We start from the raw sequence: 17,572 nt of genomic DNA, 5'->3' as shown, positions 1-17,572 counted from the left end.
CAAAAGGGAAGCAGATCCGCTGGTTAGATCCCCCCAGTCAGGCTGCAGTGCTCTGTGGCTGGAGGAGCCCCGGGGAGGTGGGTATTCATTAAACCATGAGCACCAACTGTGAGGTTCATGCTGCAAAGTGCCCCTCACACAGCTGTGGTCACCCTCAGAGCTGCCCCTCGCCTCCAGAGAGTCACCCCAGGGGTCCCAGTCCTCACGTGTGGCCCATGGCTTAAACCTATGGGCTGAAATATTACACTCTGGAAAGCCAGGAGTGTGCACCAGCCTGCAGGGACCAGGGGAAGAAGCTACAAAATCAGCTAGATACCAAGTTTACTGATAATTTAATAAAAATAATCATATTCTGCTCCAAAAGGTGCAGAAGCAAGAATATTTTAACCTGTAGGATAACTAACAGTTTGGACAAACTGCTCTTTCTCACTGAGAAACAAACCAAAAGAAAGATGAATTACATATTAATCTTCACTCAGTCTCTCATCACTGAACTACTTTGTCTTAGTTATCTCATCTTTTCGTATTTATTTATGAAACATGACCTTCTCATAGTCTCTGTTTCCACATTTTTATTCTTTTCTGACATATTAACTGTATAGTGACCATCAGTTTCACGGTTTATTATTGTCAACATGTATCTTTTTAAAAAAGAATTCCATGGAGAAAATTGGATATCAGCTGAAATCTTCATCCAATGATATTTTTTTTTATTAGTTCACTGTACAAGAGCAAAACATGGCAAACCAGAACAAAACAATTATAACAGAAAAGAAAAGGAGTGACTGGTTTATATGAACACCTAATTTCTAAACCTGTTTCACAGCTGCCAACCATTTATGAAACTCTCACTACTAAGGTCAGTGGACTTTGGATCGACTCCTATTTAAAGCAGGATGGATCAATGGAGTGAAGAGATGAGTTCAAACTGATGCAGCTGTCCAAAATACACTGAGATGCATAAATCCCACACTTCTGTTTTCTGTGTTTGCTATCTTCCCTTAATGCTTGTTCCTGCAAGTAACTTTCCCTGAAAATCCTGTGTCTTGTTTGGATGAGAAGGGAGAAACAGGTGCAGCTGGAGGCTGAATTTTTGAGCCAAATTGTGCTGCTCTGAACAGTCGTGGCTGCAGTCAACCCCTCTGAAGGATGCTGAGCTGTGGCAGTACGATATCAGCTCTGAGATGTGTTGTTAAGGATCTTCAGGTGTTACCTGGTGGATCCTGTCAGAATCAAAGGCTGATGGATTTATTTCTTTTCCCTGGGAGGACACAAACCCATGTGCTGCTCCTCAGATGAGAAGAATGTGGCACATTCTTCCTTTCTGCCTATTTTCCACAGAAATGCTTCACGTCCCGTTTACAATTGGGCCTGACTTGATTTATCGTGGTTAATAGGATTAGAGCATCAGCCTTTCTGGAGGATATTGAAATGCAGGGGAAGAGTGGTACTGAGTTGCTGGTGTCTTTCTTCTCCTCCTGTGATGGGCAGAAGGACACACCTCCAAGCAGAGGGGATTTGTCCGGTGGGAGCAGGCAGATTATCTGTATCTAGTGAAACAAGGCGTGCATGGCAACCTTTGCCAAGGCTCAAAGCCAGAACCTACTCACTATAAAATAATTGTGTCACTACCTAACCAAGGCACTCTTCATGTTTCATTTATCTTTTGACTGTAATTGAATGGTTGAAAAGCAAAAAATGTAGACAAATTCCAGCTGTATTGAGATCTGTTTCTTTCTCTGCTACCATGGCCCATCATTAGATAGTTTCACTCTCTGTACAGAAGGTCAGAGAGTATAAATATAAATTGCATTTTGCATTACTTCTAGATGAGTGAAGCTGTCAAAGCAATAATATAAGCTTTCAGTCCCACATTCTACCACTTCTTTCCCATTTTTTGGCTAGGAGGTCATGTGCAAATTGAACGTGACAGCCCAGACGACATGTCCAACAGACTTATATTGTTAGACAGTTCTGCCATGGCACTCACCACAAATTAAACCCACGTCGGACTTGGAGCTCTTCAGGAGCTGCTAGCAGTAGCTCAGGCTTCTTGCAAAAAAGTTTATGTCCATGTCAAGCCTACACAAGAAAAACAGCAACTCTTTTGGAGGGTCTTGTCGAAAAATGGAGAACACGGGGGAAAAAATCCGACAGGTAAACCTGAAAGAGCTGATCACAGTAATGCAGACCTTTAGTTGTTTGAAAGGTGGGTACATATATAGTGTGTGTATGTGTGTATTCTTCACTTCTGTCAAAACTCTCTCCTCCAGTCTATTATTAATAGGTAATATTCAGTATTTAGTGGATATTTTTGCTATCAGTATTCAAAGGAAGGGGAGCAAACTCTTAATTTTCCACCTCTTTTTATGCAAGCAAAGTTAACTTTGTGTCGGTTGATAAAACACTGTGTACAGCAGTTAATACACTGTTGATGATTTGGAAATAAATGTATATTTATAGCATTAAAATCCGCATGGGCAGCTTCCACTAGTACCTATTTGGGTAATGTAGTCTAAATCAATATGTGAAAATAGATGCTACTGATTGTTGTGTTTTATATTAACTCAGAGCACAGTTTTCTACACAGCACCAGAAGGATGAGATTGAGGTTGTTTTCTTCAGCTGGAGTCAAATCAGGTGTCAAAGTAGCTTTACAAAGTTCTTTGTGCTGTGAATAATGTTGGAGAAAAGATAATGCTGAATGACAGTGAAACAAGATCGCTCTGGGGACAGAAAACCAGATTTCCAGTCCTTTACCTTTAGGTGTCTAAAAATGCAGCACAGGTTGTGAACGACTGAAAATTCTTAGCATCTGGCAGTGTCTGCTGGCCCGTGCTAAAGAGCTGGTGGTCTTGGTCCAAATCTTGGCAGAGATGAGTTCACATTATAAATGACATTATCTGGCAAATCTTTGCAGTAGTCTGAGCAGAGAGGCCAAGAACTCACTTGGCACAGAACCTCCTGCTTTCCCTCATGGCAGAAATGTTCTCCCTAGATAGCGGCTGAGTATGGATCAAGAAAATTCCCTGCCACTCTTGCCCTACCAGCTTCCCATGAAAGAACAAAGAACTTCATTTTCAAGGACTACCAGGTTTTTTCTCTCTCTTTTTTTTTCAAGGACTAAACTTAGAGTGAAGAGTTTGAGCCCCATCTGGTACAAATTGGTAGGGGCTTTGCAGGCTTCAGTAGAGCTACACTGATTTACACCAGATGATGCTATTAGAGGACTGAACTATCCAACAATAATTATAAAAAATGTCTTTGGTTATGCATGTGCAACAACTATTTATGTTTACATTGCAGAGATTTGCATGTAGCACAGTGGGGAGTATTTTATCTCTTGAAAACATTGCACCAGCATAAATAATCCACTGACATTCAAATGAGCAAAGAAATACCCACGTTTTACCACAAGATGGACCATAAAGGATGTTCTTCACGCATCTTTTTCAAGCAGATTTGTCAATAATCCTCAACTGCAAAGTTCATTCTAAAGAAAGAAAGATGGGAAAAAAAAGAAAAAGGTAAAAGTTATGTTCTGTTCCAGGTAGTTACACTACAGATTGCTCTGAACTGTGGGTCTAGGTGCAACCAGGTGATCCTGCACTCGGGAAGGAGGATGGGGGAACCAGGTGAAAATAGGACATCAAAAATGCCCCGCAAAAGACAGTACCATACCTCGTTTGACAGCATTCAAAGCAGATTTCAGGGAATGTGGACCAGTTCAAATCCAGAGTGAATTGAAGACAAACCTATCAAAGGCAGAGATGGAGATAATCAAGTGAAAACTGGGAGACTCTGCTGAAGTACCAGCCTGGAAGAGCACAACAGAAATTACCATTGGGGTAATTACACTGGCATTTAAGCTTTCAGAATAGAAAATGCTTAGAATATGCAGTAATATGTTGTAACTTTGACTCACAAGAGGAAAGGGAGATGAAAGCACAGGTAATATTCCTTTGATGTTTGAACTGCATACTCAGGTCTCCTGCCTTGACTTCTGGGGGTTTTTTTATTTGCTAATTGTGCTTTGGTAGTGTTTCGAAGGCATTAAATTTCTCAAATTAAGGCATGCTGCCCTACTCCAGATATAGCTTTCCTCTTGAGAACAAGGGAGAAGAGTGTTGCTGGCATTTTAAGTTCAAATGCCCAGCAGAGAATTGGAAGATACACAGACATCATTTGCACAGCCTGGCTCCCCCTTTTCACCTTTGCATCTTCCTGAAAAACAGGAGATTCTCCCATTATACCCAGCAGAAGAAGACTTTTGTCCCACATGGGAGACTGCACAGCACTGAACTCACCTGGGTAGTTTGGCAAAGACTCCACTCTGTTGTCCTAAAAACCAAATTGCCTCAGTTTCCCTATCAAAGGAGTGAGAATGTGATGATGATGATCTGCCTCTTGGGAGCACTGTGAACAGTAATTTGTGGTTTTATTAGCTCTTCCAAGATGAAATATGTCACATAAATGGTCAGAGTTATTAAACTGAGCTTAATTGGCAAGGGCTTGAGGAGAATTTCTATCACAAAAAGGTGTCTTTGAACAAGTGAAGGAATTGGTGGACTTGATTGTGGCTCAAGGCTTCCCTTTTGTGTGGCAGAGCAACGCAAGTTCAGGATGGGAGAAGGGGAACCACCCCACCCATCCCACTAGGTCCTTAAAGGAGAGCTTAAAAGGATAAGATAAGGTATATGCTTGGGATCAGCGTGGGAGAGAAATCGCAATTAATTGCTGAAATAAACAGGGTGAAAGGGAGTTTCCCAAGAATCCTGGCTGCTCAAAGCAATGCAAGAACATTAAAAACCAGTCCCAGGTTCTAGCAGAGGAAATGTGACAAGGGGAACACAGGCTTAGCTGGGAGATTTGGAACATCAGTCAGGTGGGATAACCCTACTTTTGTATTTTTATGGATTTGGTTTTCTCCAAAAGCAGGGCTCTATTTTGATGGCTGGTTTGAGGGAAAACTAAGCTACTGTCATTAAAACCCAAATTGTAATCCTAGCAAATTAGCCAAACCTCCAGGCACTCTGCTCACCAGAATTTCCTTACAAGAGGAATCTGTCACTTTGTCACTACAAAATGAGGCCAAATTTTCAAAGACGTCTCTGCAATGAGACTCAGAGGTCTGGTACTAAGCCATCAGGAGATTTGCATTCACAGTTTGGGTTTCCAACATGACAATAAGAAGTTTAACTCCAAACACAACTGTATTGCACGAGTGCATTAAAAAAAAACAAAGTTAGAAAGAGCCTCTTTTCATTTTCTGGGACAAGCATGAGTAAACTAAAGTGACAACTGTGCTTTTGCTTTGCATGCAGGATTCCTTTGATTTTTTGTGAGAGACTGGGCACCCAGAAGCTGTGTTCATAGGAGCTAATCAGGAAAATAAAACTTTATTTAAGTTTAAAAACTTCTTCTGTGTTGAAATCAATGGATGTTGAGCACTGAAGTCACCTAATGGGTAAAAATACCATTCTCCTGAAACTTTTTCTGTTGATTGCAAAACTGCCTCTAGATCCTTAGAGGGGATATAGATGTTCAAGGTATTAGGAATTGTAGTGATAGGATGAGTGGTAGTGGTTTTAAGCTGAAAGAGGGTAGATTTAGATTAGCTATTAGAAAGAAATTCTTCCTCGTCAGGGTGGTGAGGCCCTGGCATAGAGAAGTTGTTTCTGCCCCTTCCCTGGAAATGTTCAAGACCAGGTTGGATGGGGCTTGGAGCAACCTGGGATAGTGCAAAGTGTCCCCACCCGTGGCAGGAGGGTTGCAAAGAGATGACCTTTATGGTCCCTCCCAACCCAAACCATTCTAGGATTCTACAGCACCCTGATTCTATGAAGATGAATCTTTCTGAGAATCTGAGTCCAGTCCTCTCTGTCAGCAGGGACAGCAAGGGTAGAGCAGGGTCACTGTTTGCTTACTGCTCAAGTGGGGGTGGCTGAGACCCTGCAGGGCACAAATATTATGCATAGGTCTGAACAGAACTGGGCAGTTTTGACGTGGTTATAGACATCTCTTCCTTAGTGGCACCGGCTCCTGCAGTCTGACAGATATATCAAGTGTGCTTCTAAATCTGCTGTTTATTTTTCACTTGATTTTGCCCTCCATCATGATTTAACCAGCTGGGCACACAGTGCTTCTCTTTCCAATTTTATCACTAACAGGTTTTGATATGGCTCCCTTTCTTCTGCATTTTATGCATTTTTAAGTTGGTAGCTGCTTTAATGACATTTGCAGCTAATGTGTCCCTCCCCTGAACCACATCCACCACGCTAAGAGCTTTCTATAAAGCACTGGTGCCAAGGCTACAGTGTTACAGGGTTTTATCTTCTCACCCTGTCTAAAAGGGGAGTTTGGGGCAGGCCATCACAGGGGCTGGTGTCACACACTTCAGATCACTCCTTTACGTGTACTTCCCAAATTGTCACGTTAGTGCAGCCCCAAAGAAGGGTGTGTAATCATACAGTGCCTGCTGTCCCAGTGAAAAGCTGGGCAGTCTAGAGTGGTCTGAGATCAATTTTGGAAACTGGGCTCTGCTTTCTACAAGTGCACTATGTGTCCACACTTATCTGTGTGTTTATAGATATTTCATTATTTGTTTATGTATGAATTCATTGCATGTGTTTTCATGTTGCATGATAAAATAAATTTAAAATATTTGCAAATTTATCAATCCAGAATCTTTTTTATTCTCTTTCTCTCTCCTCCACTTTACTGAATGACTAATAAATCAATGCTTGAGGAACCTATTTATCATGCAGAGAAAACTTGTGTTCAAACCTTCTATTTATCTTTCTGTTTCACTCTGTGGATATCTTCACTGTGGGTTAATTTGTTTTTCTTCTGGGAGGATCTCTGCCTCAAAAGTTTTGGCCAGAATGTCACACCTAGATTGGAGAAGTCTCACAGTTTAACAGAAATAGATGTCATTTATTTTTAAGCATTTTTATTTTCCAGTAGAAGAAATACATGCACATATGGGATTCAAGCTAAAAGTCTCACGGTCTCCTCTTCCAGAAGAGTTTGTTAGGGCTGAGGGTTGGACAAGTCAGCCACAGCCTCTTCCCTCTCCCAGGAACAACCTCTATGAGGAGGCAATGCCTGGGGTGACAGGAGAAACAGCCAGCCCTCCTCAGCCAGGGAGAGCTGACCCTTTAACCAATTCGCAGTCACCACTTGCTTCCCATGTCATCTCCTCCAATACAAAATTTTATACTGTCCTTATTACGAGCCTTGATTTTTGGCATGAATTTTTAGTTTTGTGTGTTTGTTTGTCGGGTTTGATTTGGTTTGGTTTTTTGTAGAATGAAGAGCTGCAATCCTTGGCATTATTTTCTGCAGCTCTACGTAAAAAACACGTATCCCTTTCTTACCCCAAAGCACTCACTTTGAAGATCCCTCTTATCAGATTTGCTGTAATAGTGTTGTTCTTAGGAAGAATGCTTTCCATTTCTTGAATAAAGTAATCTCTGATGTACAGGTGAGGATGAGCAGGAACAGCCAATACTTTCAGCAACTCTTACTCATACCCATTGCAGGAGCAACTCAAAACACCAGCCCAAATTTTAATTTATGGGCAGAGGAAGTGCTGAGGAAATGAGTTGAAGACGCTGATCACTGCAAGTATCTGTTCCTTTGCAGACGTTGTGTCAGCCGAGTTCTCACTCTCCTGCTTTGTCACCCATCTCAGGCTGTTTCTCTCATGATGCCTGACACAACACAGCCAGCCAGCACCAAACGTGGCCATCCCGAACATTCACACCGTGGCTCACATCCTCCAAGGTGTTAAGGGGTCCCTTCGTGGCGCTGTGGCTCTGCAGCACCCGGCTGAGTGACACGAGCGTGCCCAGGGCCAGGCTCACCTGGCTCTGCAGGGCTCCCCCGAACAGGGGACACCAGGTGGTGCAAAGCCACTGTAGTGGATCCGGTGCCATCTGCCCTTCTGGCCATGAGCACAGAGGCTCTTGGATGTGCCAGGGAGTCCTGGCTGCCAGAGCAATCCCTCGGTGCTGCTGACAGCTTGTAGGAGGGACAGGACTGTGTCCAGATGGCCCCAGATTTTGAGGAACTACACTGAGAGATGGAAGCTGAACTCACCCCTCCCGTGTCAGTGGTGGGGGCTGAGAGTGCTTTCTTCTCCCATATTCCCCATTTCCTACTCCTGTCATCTGCCATCCCTGACAGTACCAGCACTGACATTGCCACCCCATCACCACGCGGGCTGGCAGCCATCCCCACCTCCCCCCAACCTGCACCGCCTGTCACCTTCCCCCCACCTCCCTTCTGAGGCCCAGCCTGCTCTGCTGTGTGCCCCTTTCTGTGTCTCCTTCCTCACCACAGCCTCCCGTCTGTCTGCCCATCCCAAAAACCAAGTGACAAATCACTTTTCCCACCGTCCTGTGCCAACCCTCCAGATAACCTTTACACTGCTTTTGTTTCCATCCTTCAGCAAGGTCATACTTCTTAACCTCACTTTCCAGATGCCAATATCCTTTCTTCTTTTACATATTTCATTCTTTCGTGCTGTATCTCAGTTTCTTTTTCACCAGTGATGCCAGCTTGGATCATCTGTTTAGCCATAACTTGTACAATTGCCTCTTTTCCTCCATTGCCCCAATCCTCTCTTCGTGGCACTCCTACATGAGTGGATAGTCCCTCTTTCCTATCACTTAAGAAACAGTACTGAGGTGACAGCTTTTAAAAAAAATTGTCAAGACTGTAGCAGGTAGGTCAAATGTAGCAGAAAATCTATCTCATAAGTTGTCCCTTAATTTAAAATGGACACTTGAATTTTTTCTTCGTTTGAAATTTACCCTGTAAACACTTTTGGATTCCAGGAGCACTTGCAGTGATGTGGATGGACACCACCTAACAAGGCACATGTTTCCACACAAAACAACCCCACAAAAGCAAACAAAACCCTCACCCAATTTACTCAGATTTGCTTTTATCTGGGATAGATTTACTGGTAGGACCAAGGAGATTGCATCTCTCTTCCCTCACTAGCAAACAAGCCATGGATTCCCAAGGGAAGAAATGCACCTCCATCTCTATAATGGTGCAATTCAGGCCCATTTATGAAGAAAACCTACTCTTTGCTGCAAAAAACAGCCCTTCTCTCTCAGTAATCTCTTTGATCTGGAAAGTATGGTTTTTTTATTCCTGACTTTTCTTTAGTTTGCCCCCGGCATACCATGAGCTCTTGCTGCCTTCCTCTTCTCACCAGTCACCTTGTCACCAGTGACCACTGATTACCACCTCAGGCGGCACCTTGAATTGTATGACAAAGTTCTGACCAGGCCAGGTGGAGTTTTTTCTAATTTATACTCCCATTATTTGACCTGGTGGCACCATGCAGCAGCTAATCATCAGCTCAGTATGCCTTGATGCTCAAATTACCTGAGCCATGTTGGTTGGAACACAGAACTTTACCTGTTTTATTATTGGGAACTTCATCAGAGCTCCTGTGATTGATACCCTGTGTCCATCACCATTCTTGACTGAAAACATTACTGCTGAACTGGGTGGAAAAGGAGAAATGACCCTAAGGCAATGCTGAGGCCACAGCCCTTCTCTGAGTGCTGGTTTTGCAGCAAAATCCACTCTGCAAAAGGCAGAAAGGGGTCATGGAATATTTCTAAATGCTGTAGAGGAAAGAGCTACCCTCTTGTTCCCAGGTTTGACTCCCAGTGAGGCACATAACCCCATTTTTCTGTGCACACACATGTATGCACACACACACCTGTGCCTGTGAGGAGAAATGTTCAGATTGCAAAGATTTAAAAACCAGACACAGCGATTTCTTAGCAGGATTTAAAGGTCCAAAGCAGTACAAAAATCTCAGAATCAATCAAATAACTGCTGAAGAAAACTTAAAAAATGCTAGAGATAAGGGACACCCAAGGAAATGTTAATACTTCAATATTTAAGCCAACTTTTCTTATTGTATATAGTGCTCAAGGCACAGTCCTCTGATGCTTCCTGTGGCAAAGGAAAAATTTTGAAGAGTTGAAACTGACTGCCAGGCAGAACAAAAATAAAATGTTGCTTGTTGCACATTGCTTGGTGTGTGTGAGCCCCATACCAGGCCAATGAACCCAAGGGAGGCTTGTTCTGCTCATTCTCATACTTTGTGGGGCCCACAGATGAAGATCAATTTGTGGGTCAGGAGTGGCTGTTTCAACCCCCTCCTCAGTGGGAGCCTTGGGATGATGAAGCCACTTGTGTGTGCTTGGACATCCATGCATGGAGCAAAGAGAAACCAGTTCTCCAAAGGCACCTCCAAAGGAGGACTCCTTCAGCTCTATGCCCCTGGTCAGTGAGAAAATTAGTGAATAAAACCAGAGCTGGTTTCATTTGCTGCAGGCTGGTTGACTTGACGGTCCCTGGTGAAACTATGCCCAGGATGGACCAGAGTGATACCCAGGTGGGGTCTGCAAGGGACATCATTTTAATAGAACAGATGAGAAAGGGATTAATCTCTCCTCTTGCTTCAATTTCCACTTCTTTCTTTTCGGATACATCTATTAAGAGTGAAAGATGTTCGATGCACATAGGTAGGTGCTTGGCTGGCATAAACCATCACAGGATTTTTGAGAAATTTATGATAATTTCCAGGACCTGGCCATCAAGCTCTTTGTAAAGCATTCAAGGCAATACTTCATACAAATCTTCTTTCTAATTTAATCCAGACTAGTTGAGACTGGGCTACATTTAGATCAGTGAAAATTTGGTTGAAAAGCCATCATCAAAGTTGAGAAATAAGGGGAACAAATTACCAAATCAACAAACTTGGAGCGGGTGTCCCCTGGAGAAGGGCTGGTGAGCTTCCCTTTAAAGGCTTGTTTTGTGCAGGGGAAGGCTCTCACATCCCATAGCACCAGTTCTGTCACAGATTAATAGTCTCTTTTCATAGCAACACCTGACCCTTTCCTCCCCTTGCCTTGATTATACATACATATGTACATATATATACATACAGATATATTCCCTGTCTAGGGAAAGAATGGACAGCTGACGATTTTCTGTGTCATCAGCACAATTTAATGAAAGGGAGGCTTAAAAAAAAAAAAACCAGAGAGAGCTGGAATGCTACTTATAAAAAAAGAAATATGGGGAGTCATAGGATCTGCAGCCGTGTCAACAGCACAACAAGCTGTTATCAGAAGCTTCAGACAGGATCCTGAAGCTTCCTGAAGAGCCTCTACTATGTCAAGTATTGAATAAACGTGGGTGACAGCACTTTGGAAACAGGCCACTGCTGGGGCAGCTACAAGGATGTCCAGGAAAAGGCAGATGTCTACTCGGCCCCTCTCAGGCAATGCTGTAAAAGTTGGTCTGCAAGTGCCTGGCTAAAATCCCAGCTGAGCTTGCACCATCTCTGGTCACAGCCTTTCAGATGAAAAGAACACACTTGGGGTTAGAAGCAGAGACATCTTTCACAGCATCCTTCAGCCTGTGGTGTGCAAGATGGCTCAGGCAGAGCTTGGGCTCCTGCCACCTCTTGCAAGGAGGAAAGTACAAATAAAAGCAAAAGATCTGAGCCTAGAATAACACTGTACCTGGGAATTGAGTAAATAGGAGCTGGAGAGGAAATTCTTTCCAGAGAGGGCTTCATCAATAATATTGTATTTACAGGAAAAATAATTTTACACGAAGAATTGAAGAGCTCGGTTTGCAAGAACTAAATCTGTGCATGAAACCAACACACGTCCAAAGGGGAAAAGCTGATCAGGTCCAGGGTCATGCTGCAGCACCATTCAGTGTCCACACAAAGCTGCTAATAAACATCTCAAGGGGGTTTTATCAATCCCTTGATAGAACAGCCAGCACATAGGAGTGTCCATCAGCACTGAGCTACGGACAACTGCAGTGGATGGGTGACCCTGAGATGTTCTCAGTGTGAGAAAAAACATTTCCCTCATGCCTGTTCACCACATTTAGAGGGTATGGAAGCATTTGGAGGAGGTGAATCCTACAGGATAAACTCCAGGTAAAAGCAGATCCCCTGACCATGTTAGCAGAGAAACAAAATGCTTTTAGCCCTTGTACAGCTGCTGAATAAAAAATAAAAGCTTGCGCAGGAAGACAACATCATGTTTAAGCCATCCAGTATGGAATGGATCCACATCCCAGAGAGAAGGGAACTTGCAGGTAAATTGGAGGCTGGCAGTGACCCAAAACTGCTGAAGAGCACAATGCAAAGCATTGAGTGTGTGCTACTGATACTCCAGTGATCTGATGCGAAGAAAAGATATTACCCAGGGAAAAAAAATCGTTCCTAGGGGCCAATAGATTAGGAAGCGTGTTTGTTCCAGCTGTGAGGAGCAGGAGGCAGCCTATCAACATACCAAAATATCTTTGCATCTCTCATTAGAGCTGATGAATTTTTCCTTTTTTTCCCTCTGATGAAACAGATGTCCAATTCATCACATCTGAAACATTTTGTTTCATCCCCAAAGATCTGGGCTCCTCACCCTGGGGCAGTCCCCTGCTGAGGCTGTCCCTGAGAGCTGGGGGGGCCTTGGGGCTGTGGGTCAGGAGGGATTCCTGGGTTCAAGGCCCCGCAGCAAAGCCAACAGGCGTGTTTCAGGGGAGGCTGAAACAAAGGGGTTTGAAATTCCCAATTTGTTAACCTTATGGACCCTCTGAGGCTGCTCACAGCCATAGGAGTTAAAAAGGATGGGGAGAGGTGAGGGAAAAAAAAGACAGTGTATTCCTTGCTTGATGTTATTATCTCAGGGCCAGCGTGGGCTGGGGACCACTGGGACAGAACAAAGAGTCACTGCAGTCATCGGTGTGCTCAGATGGAGGGTCCCACTTGCTGAATGAACCACAGATTTTTGACTTTTTAATCCCAAGCTCAGTCAGAAGGTTGTTAGACTGATGACCACTGGCCCTAAACCAACAGCAGGCCCCTGACTGATAATTTCTACAGATTATGTTGATAAAATACAGGATTTCTTTGAAGCCAACGCACGTTTCTGTTCTTGCCATACACAACCCATCCTGGAGAACCACATGTGATGCATTCCCAGTGCATTCCTCTGGCATTCATGTGCATCTCCAATGAAATAAAGTCTGCTAAATTCAAAGCCAAGCTATGTTCAGCTGTGTTGGAGTAATAAAAATACACTCACATAATGTTTAAAAAGTGCTTCCAAATTAACTAAAACTAAAGAAACTCACAGGTAAAGGTAAATTCTATAAATAAGCTTCAAAGAGTTAAAACCTAGAAAGAAATTATTAGCACCAAAATTTGATTGAGTAAGACTCTCAGCAGAGGGCTGTAGCCTTACTCTGTGTTTACACCGAGCTCTCAACCTGGCATCTGAATTAAGGGTTATCTTCTACAAAGATATCCAAACCTGATGTTCAACACTGAAGTGAAAAATAAACTCACAGGGTCCTTCAAAATAACGGTTTGAAACATATTGTTCACCTTTAAAATCCTGATAATTATGGCACTTTTAAAACTGGGAACCCAAGAGACCAAATTATAGTCTCGATGTTGAACTGCAGTTCCAATCCAGCATCTCCTCACTGTGAGTGTCCGCACAGACACACCTACTCAGTCTGTGCTGGCCAGATGTTTTTATGTTTTTCCTTTGTAGAAAGGTGGGAATCAGTAAATGTAGATGTAAGTTTGGATAACCACCTCAAAAGGCTAAGTTGTTTTTTTAATTTCTCTAAGGTTTTCCCTTTTTTATATAATTTATTGTGCTGAGAACAGGAAAGATTTGCCCACCTGTAAACTGTAAACTTTCCTGGGGTCTGTGTCAAGCTGATATTTATTTATTCCCTCTTGGAGAAGACTTCTCTTCAGGGAACAGTAAGTTCAGATTTACAGTATGGAATATAAGAATTAAATTAGAGTTCTCATTAGGGTAAAATAAGCTTTGGATAGTCACAAGAATCATCTTCAGCTCAGTCAAAGGAGCAAAGTTTCAATCAGAAGGCAACTTTAATTTTGTTTATCAGCTCCCACCACACCTATTTGGTAGAGTCATCTCAGTCAGAGCCTAAGGAAGTGCTGGGAAGAGAACTCCTGGGGATGGCTCTGAGAGAAGCTGCATCCCACGGCGACGCCAAAACCGCGTGTTCCCTGTGCAGGTGTCCCCGCCGGGGCTGTACCCAGAGCCAGCTCGGGTGTAAATCAGGTGAATGCCCTGTGAGGGGCCCGCCGGAGCCTGGGGGCGAGAGAGCCCCGAGCCCTGCGGGGAGGGAGGAAGGGATCGCTGCCCTCCGCGCCCGCCCTCGCAGCCACAGCTCCGTCCTTCCCCGTCAGACCTGCGGGCTCGGAGAGGATCGGGGCGTCCGGGGCAGTCCCGGGGGCGGGAGGGCGGAGCGGGCGCGGAGCGGGCGCGGATGCGCTGCGGCTGCGGGACCCCCAGCAGGGCGGTTGCGGCACGGCCTGAGAGTGCAATTAGCATTATCTTGATGAATTTCTAAGCAGCGAGTCCTTGCTGTGCCTTTCAGAAGTCGCAGGGCACTCTGTCCCCATCTGTTCCTTTATGATTATTACTTTATTTTTTTTTTTAATAGTAATCGTTGACCTGATATAGACGACTGGGGTAAAGGGGGGTGATGTGGCTCCTACAGCGTCAATCAAAACTCTTCCTCAAACCCTCCCCACACGACCACTTTCTGTCTCCCAGCTGTACTGGCAAGATGTTCTTAGCCAAATACATGATTCTATTAATGAGCACTTATATTTGCTAAGGAATGCAAATTCTTTCTCTCCGTGTATTATTAGCTGTATCAGAATGTTTGTCCTTTCAGTCCTCTTTGAAGTTGAAGGAGGAAAGGCTGCTGTGTGGCACTGAGAAGGGAAAAAAATTGAGAGAGAGGAAAAAACACTTCTAACTCCTCCGGGTTTTTATTTGTTCTCTTGCCAAAACCGCCAAAGGTAGCAAAAGTTACAGAAATTATTTAAAATCTGTGCTCCTTTCCCTCCAAATTAGATAGACTTTTTCCCAACTGATCATTCCCTTTTCATAATAATGGGATCTAATGAACAGCCCGGTTTGAATTTGCTTTCAAAATAATCTCTCAGATGCTCTAGAGAATCTATTACTGGTAGGATGGAAATAAATCCAATTGCCTCCCCGAACACGAGAACGGCTGTTTTCGGCGCTTTGGGCTATGAACGAGCACCTTCTCCCCCTCCTCCGCCAGTTTGTGGCTGCCGCAGTGATACGCCCGGGCAGCGCCGAGGCGCGGGGTTGAGCCCGGTGCCCGTTCCAGCCGGGAATTCCCCCGGGATGCGCAGCTTGCGCGGCCGAAGCGCCTCTCGCTGCGGGCTGGCAGCGGAGAGCGGGTGCGGAGGGGATCCGCACCGCTGTGCGGGACCGAGGTCCTCACCCACCCCCGGGGCGGACACGAGTGGGGGCTCTCCGCAGTGAAGTATTTATCCCAGATAAGTGGGGGAGAGGGGGGGCATAAAAGGGGGCCCCTGCCTCAGCTCAACTTTTGTCATGTATCACTTTTCCTCTTGAAAGGTGTTATAACAGCAATTCAATTACAGTAAATAGTGTACATCATCCTCACAGCTGGAAAATTCTGTAACTAACTGTGACCAAACGTTGTAAAGGAATATAGCTTAACCAGTATTACTTTTTTTTTTTTTTTTTGTGGCTGACCACAGGTTAATTAATTTCAAGGAGCTTAGTATATCTAAACAGAAACACACTGTGATGCTGGCAAGAAATCATAAAATATAAAACGTGGAATTAGGAAGATCATGTGAAATCTCCACAGCAGTGTTTGGTGCCTGGGAATAACTCTGGCGGTGCCCGTCGGCCCGCCCCCTCCGTTCCCCGTCCACCAAACCCACTGGAAGCACCGAGCCCTCTGCAAACATCTCTGGGCACACACTGGCATCCCGCAGTGGGACATCCACCCGCGGCTGGGGCTGTGTGTGCCACCCACTGACACGCCCGCACACCCTCAGCAAACCCCGCTTCGATGAGAAACACGTGCGGGGCATTATATACATTACAGGCCATACCTATAGACTTGGGTTAAACACTCACTGCCAGCCCGGGATTAACCCCGTGCAGGAGGCGATGAGCGTCTCACGTCAGGGCTGCAAGGTTGCCTCAGAAAACGGGGTCGGAGAGAAGCCCTAAATCCCCCATGTAAAAAACTCGAGTGAAAGTCCCCGTAAAGCCAAGCTCAGCTCCCATTTCCACTGACAGCAATATTAGCTGCTGCCTTCAGTTGCAGTTGGGAAGATTTAAGGAAGATTTCATTGACTCGGGGGCATAGGAAAAGGTGGTGTGTGCCTTGGGAGGTGTTTTCAGCCCGACACGTGGGAGTGGGGTGGTTTCCACCTCGCCGTGCCCCGGCTCCCGCCCGCAGTGGGCTGACCCCGGCGAGGGGGACACGTGTGGGGGGGAACAAGCGGTACCCCTGGAGAGGGGCCGGGATAGGGCCCGGGAATCTCAGCCAGCACCCGGAGCCAGCTGGGACTTGATCCCACTGCTTGCACTGAGCTCGTCCTGCGTGGTCGTGGGGCAGCGGGAGGGGGAGTTTGGATGGTGGAGGCGGGGCGGGGAGAGAGATGTGATGGGGCATCCCGGTTTGGGGAATTGAAACTAACGCACCTACTGCTCCCTCCCAAAATTACAGAGACCAGGATGAGAGCCAGGTGGATTTCCCTGAGGAAGGGAGACAGGATCGGGCCCGTTCGCCTGCTCCTGCCCCGATTTAGGGACGCTTTCACCAAGCGGGCTGGAGTCACCGGGAGAGTTCCCTCTAATTTCCACGTTTCTTAGCGAGCTATTGGCCACGCTTCAAAACAAAAAGGAAAAAAAAAAAAAAAAAAAAAAGAAAGAAAAGAAAAAGAAAACAACCCCCCAGGAATTAACTCTCGGTCTGTGAAAACTTTATTCAGAAAAAAAATTTCCATCCGCGGACCGTCCCTTTTTTCTTTAAAAAGGGAGAAAATACAAGTCGCCACCTCCAAATTGCAATCGCCAGCCCCAGAACAAAGGTCCGAACCCCCGCGTTTTGCAGTTGTCAGGACAATCTTGTCCATCTCTAGGGTGAAAGGAATACAAATTCCCCCCCTCCTCTCCCTCAGCCCGCAGGAGGGGGCATCACCACTTCAATCCTGTGCCCACCGCCCTCCCCGCAAACCGGCTCGTTAATATTTCAGTTTTTCTACTCTTCCCAAGTAAAAGTTTGAGAGTGAAACTCCTGCCCCACGTCCTTGCCCAGAAAGGTAACGATTCCTTCCTGCCAAGTTCGTTTGCTGCTTTTCCTCCCCTCCCTCCCCTCTGACCAGGTACGAACTCCCCGCAGCGGGACGGGACCTTTCCAGAGATTAAAAAATATCCACGCGATGCGAGCGCAAACGTGCCGGTTTACAGGGCAGCTCGATGGCAAAGTTAGGACTTGCATAAATTTTTCGGCTTTTTTTTTTTTTTTCTCCGCGAATACAGTTTGTTCAGCTGAAAGCAGGAAATTCGGCAGAAGCTGGCATTTATGTTGTACATGTGGAAAAATTCTCGGATTTTTTTTCCCCAAGGAGGGAAATAGTTCTTAAAAATTGACTTATTTC

The 17,572-nt window shown here is 45.0% G+C and overlaps 1 long non-coding RNA gene across 4 annotated transcripts in view; it reads right to left on the bottom strand.

The window, feature by feature from the left end:
- Positions 1–677: 677 nt before the first annotated feature.
- LOC125332842 overlaps positions 678–17,572 on the bottom strand; it is a 32,805-nt gene continuing 15,910 nt past the window's right edge. For 2 of the 4 annotated variants that reach the window (XR_007206629.1, XR_007206631.1), the window contains exons 2-4: positions 3,682–3,755; positions 3,406–3,493; positions 678–2,172 (exon numbers count right to left, since the gene is read on the bottom strand). This is a non-coding gene — a long non-coding RNA (uncharacterized LOC125332842). Of the gene's footprint in view, positions 2,173–3,405; positions 3,494–3,681; positions 5,665–17,572 lie in introns of those variants that run through there. The other 2 variants (XR_007206630.1, XR_007206628.1) reach the window with 2 other exon arrangements.

This window comes from Corvus hawaiiensis, chromosome 13 (genome assembly GCF_020740725.1).
Source record: "Corvus hawaiiensis isolate bCorHaw1 chromosome 13, bCorHaw1.pri.cur, whole genome shotgun sequence".
Classification (NCBI taxonomy): domain Eukaryota; kingdom Metazoa; phylum Chordata; class Aves; order Passeriformes; family Corvidae; genus Corvus; species Corvus hawaiiensis.
The sequence above is the reverse complement of the archived record's forward strand: the minus strand, read 5'-3'. Positions and strand labels throughout refer to the sequence as shown.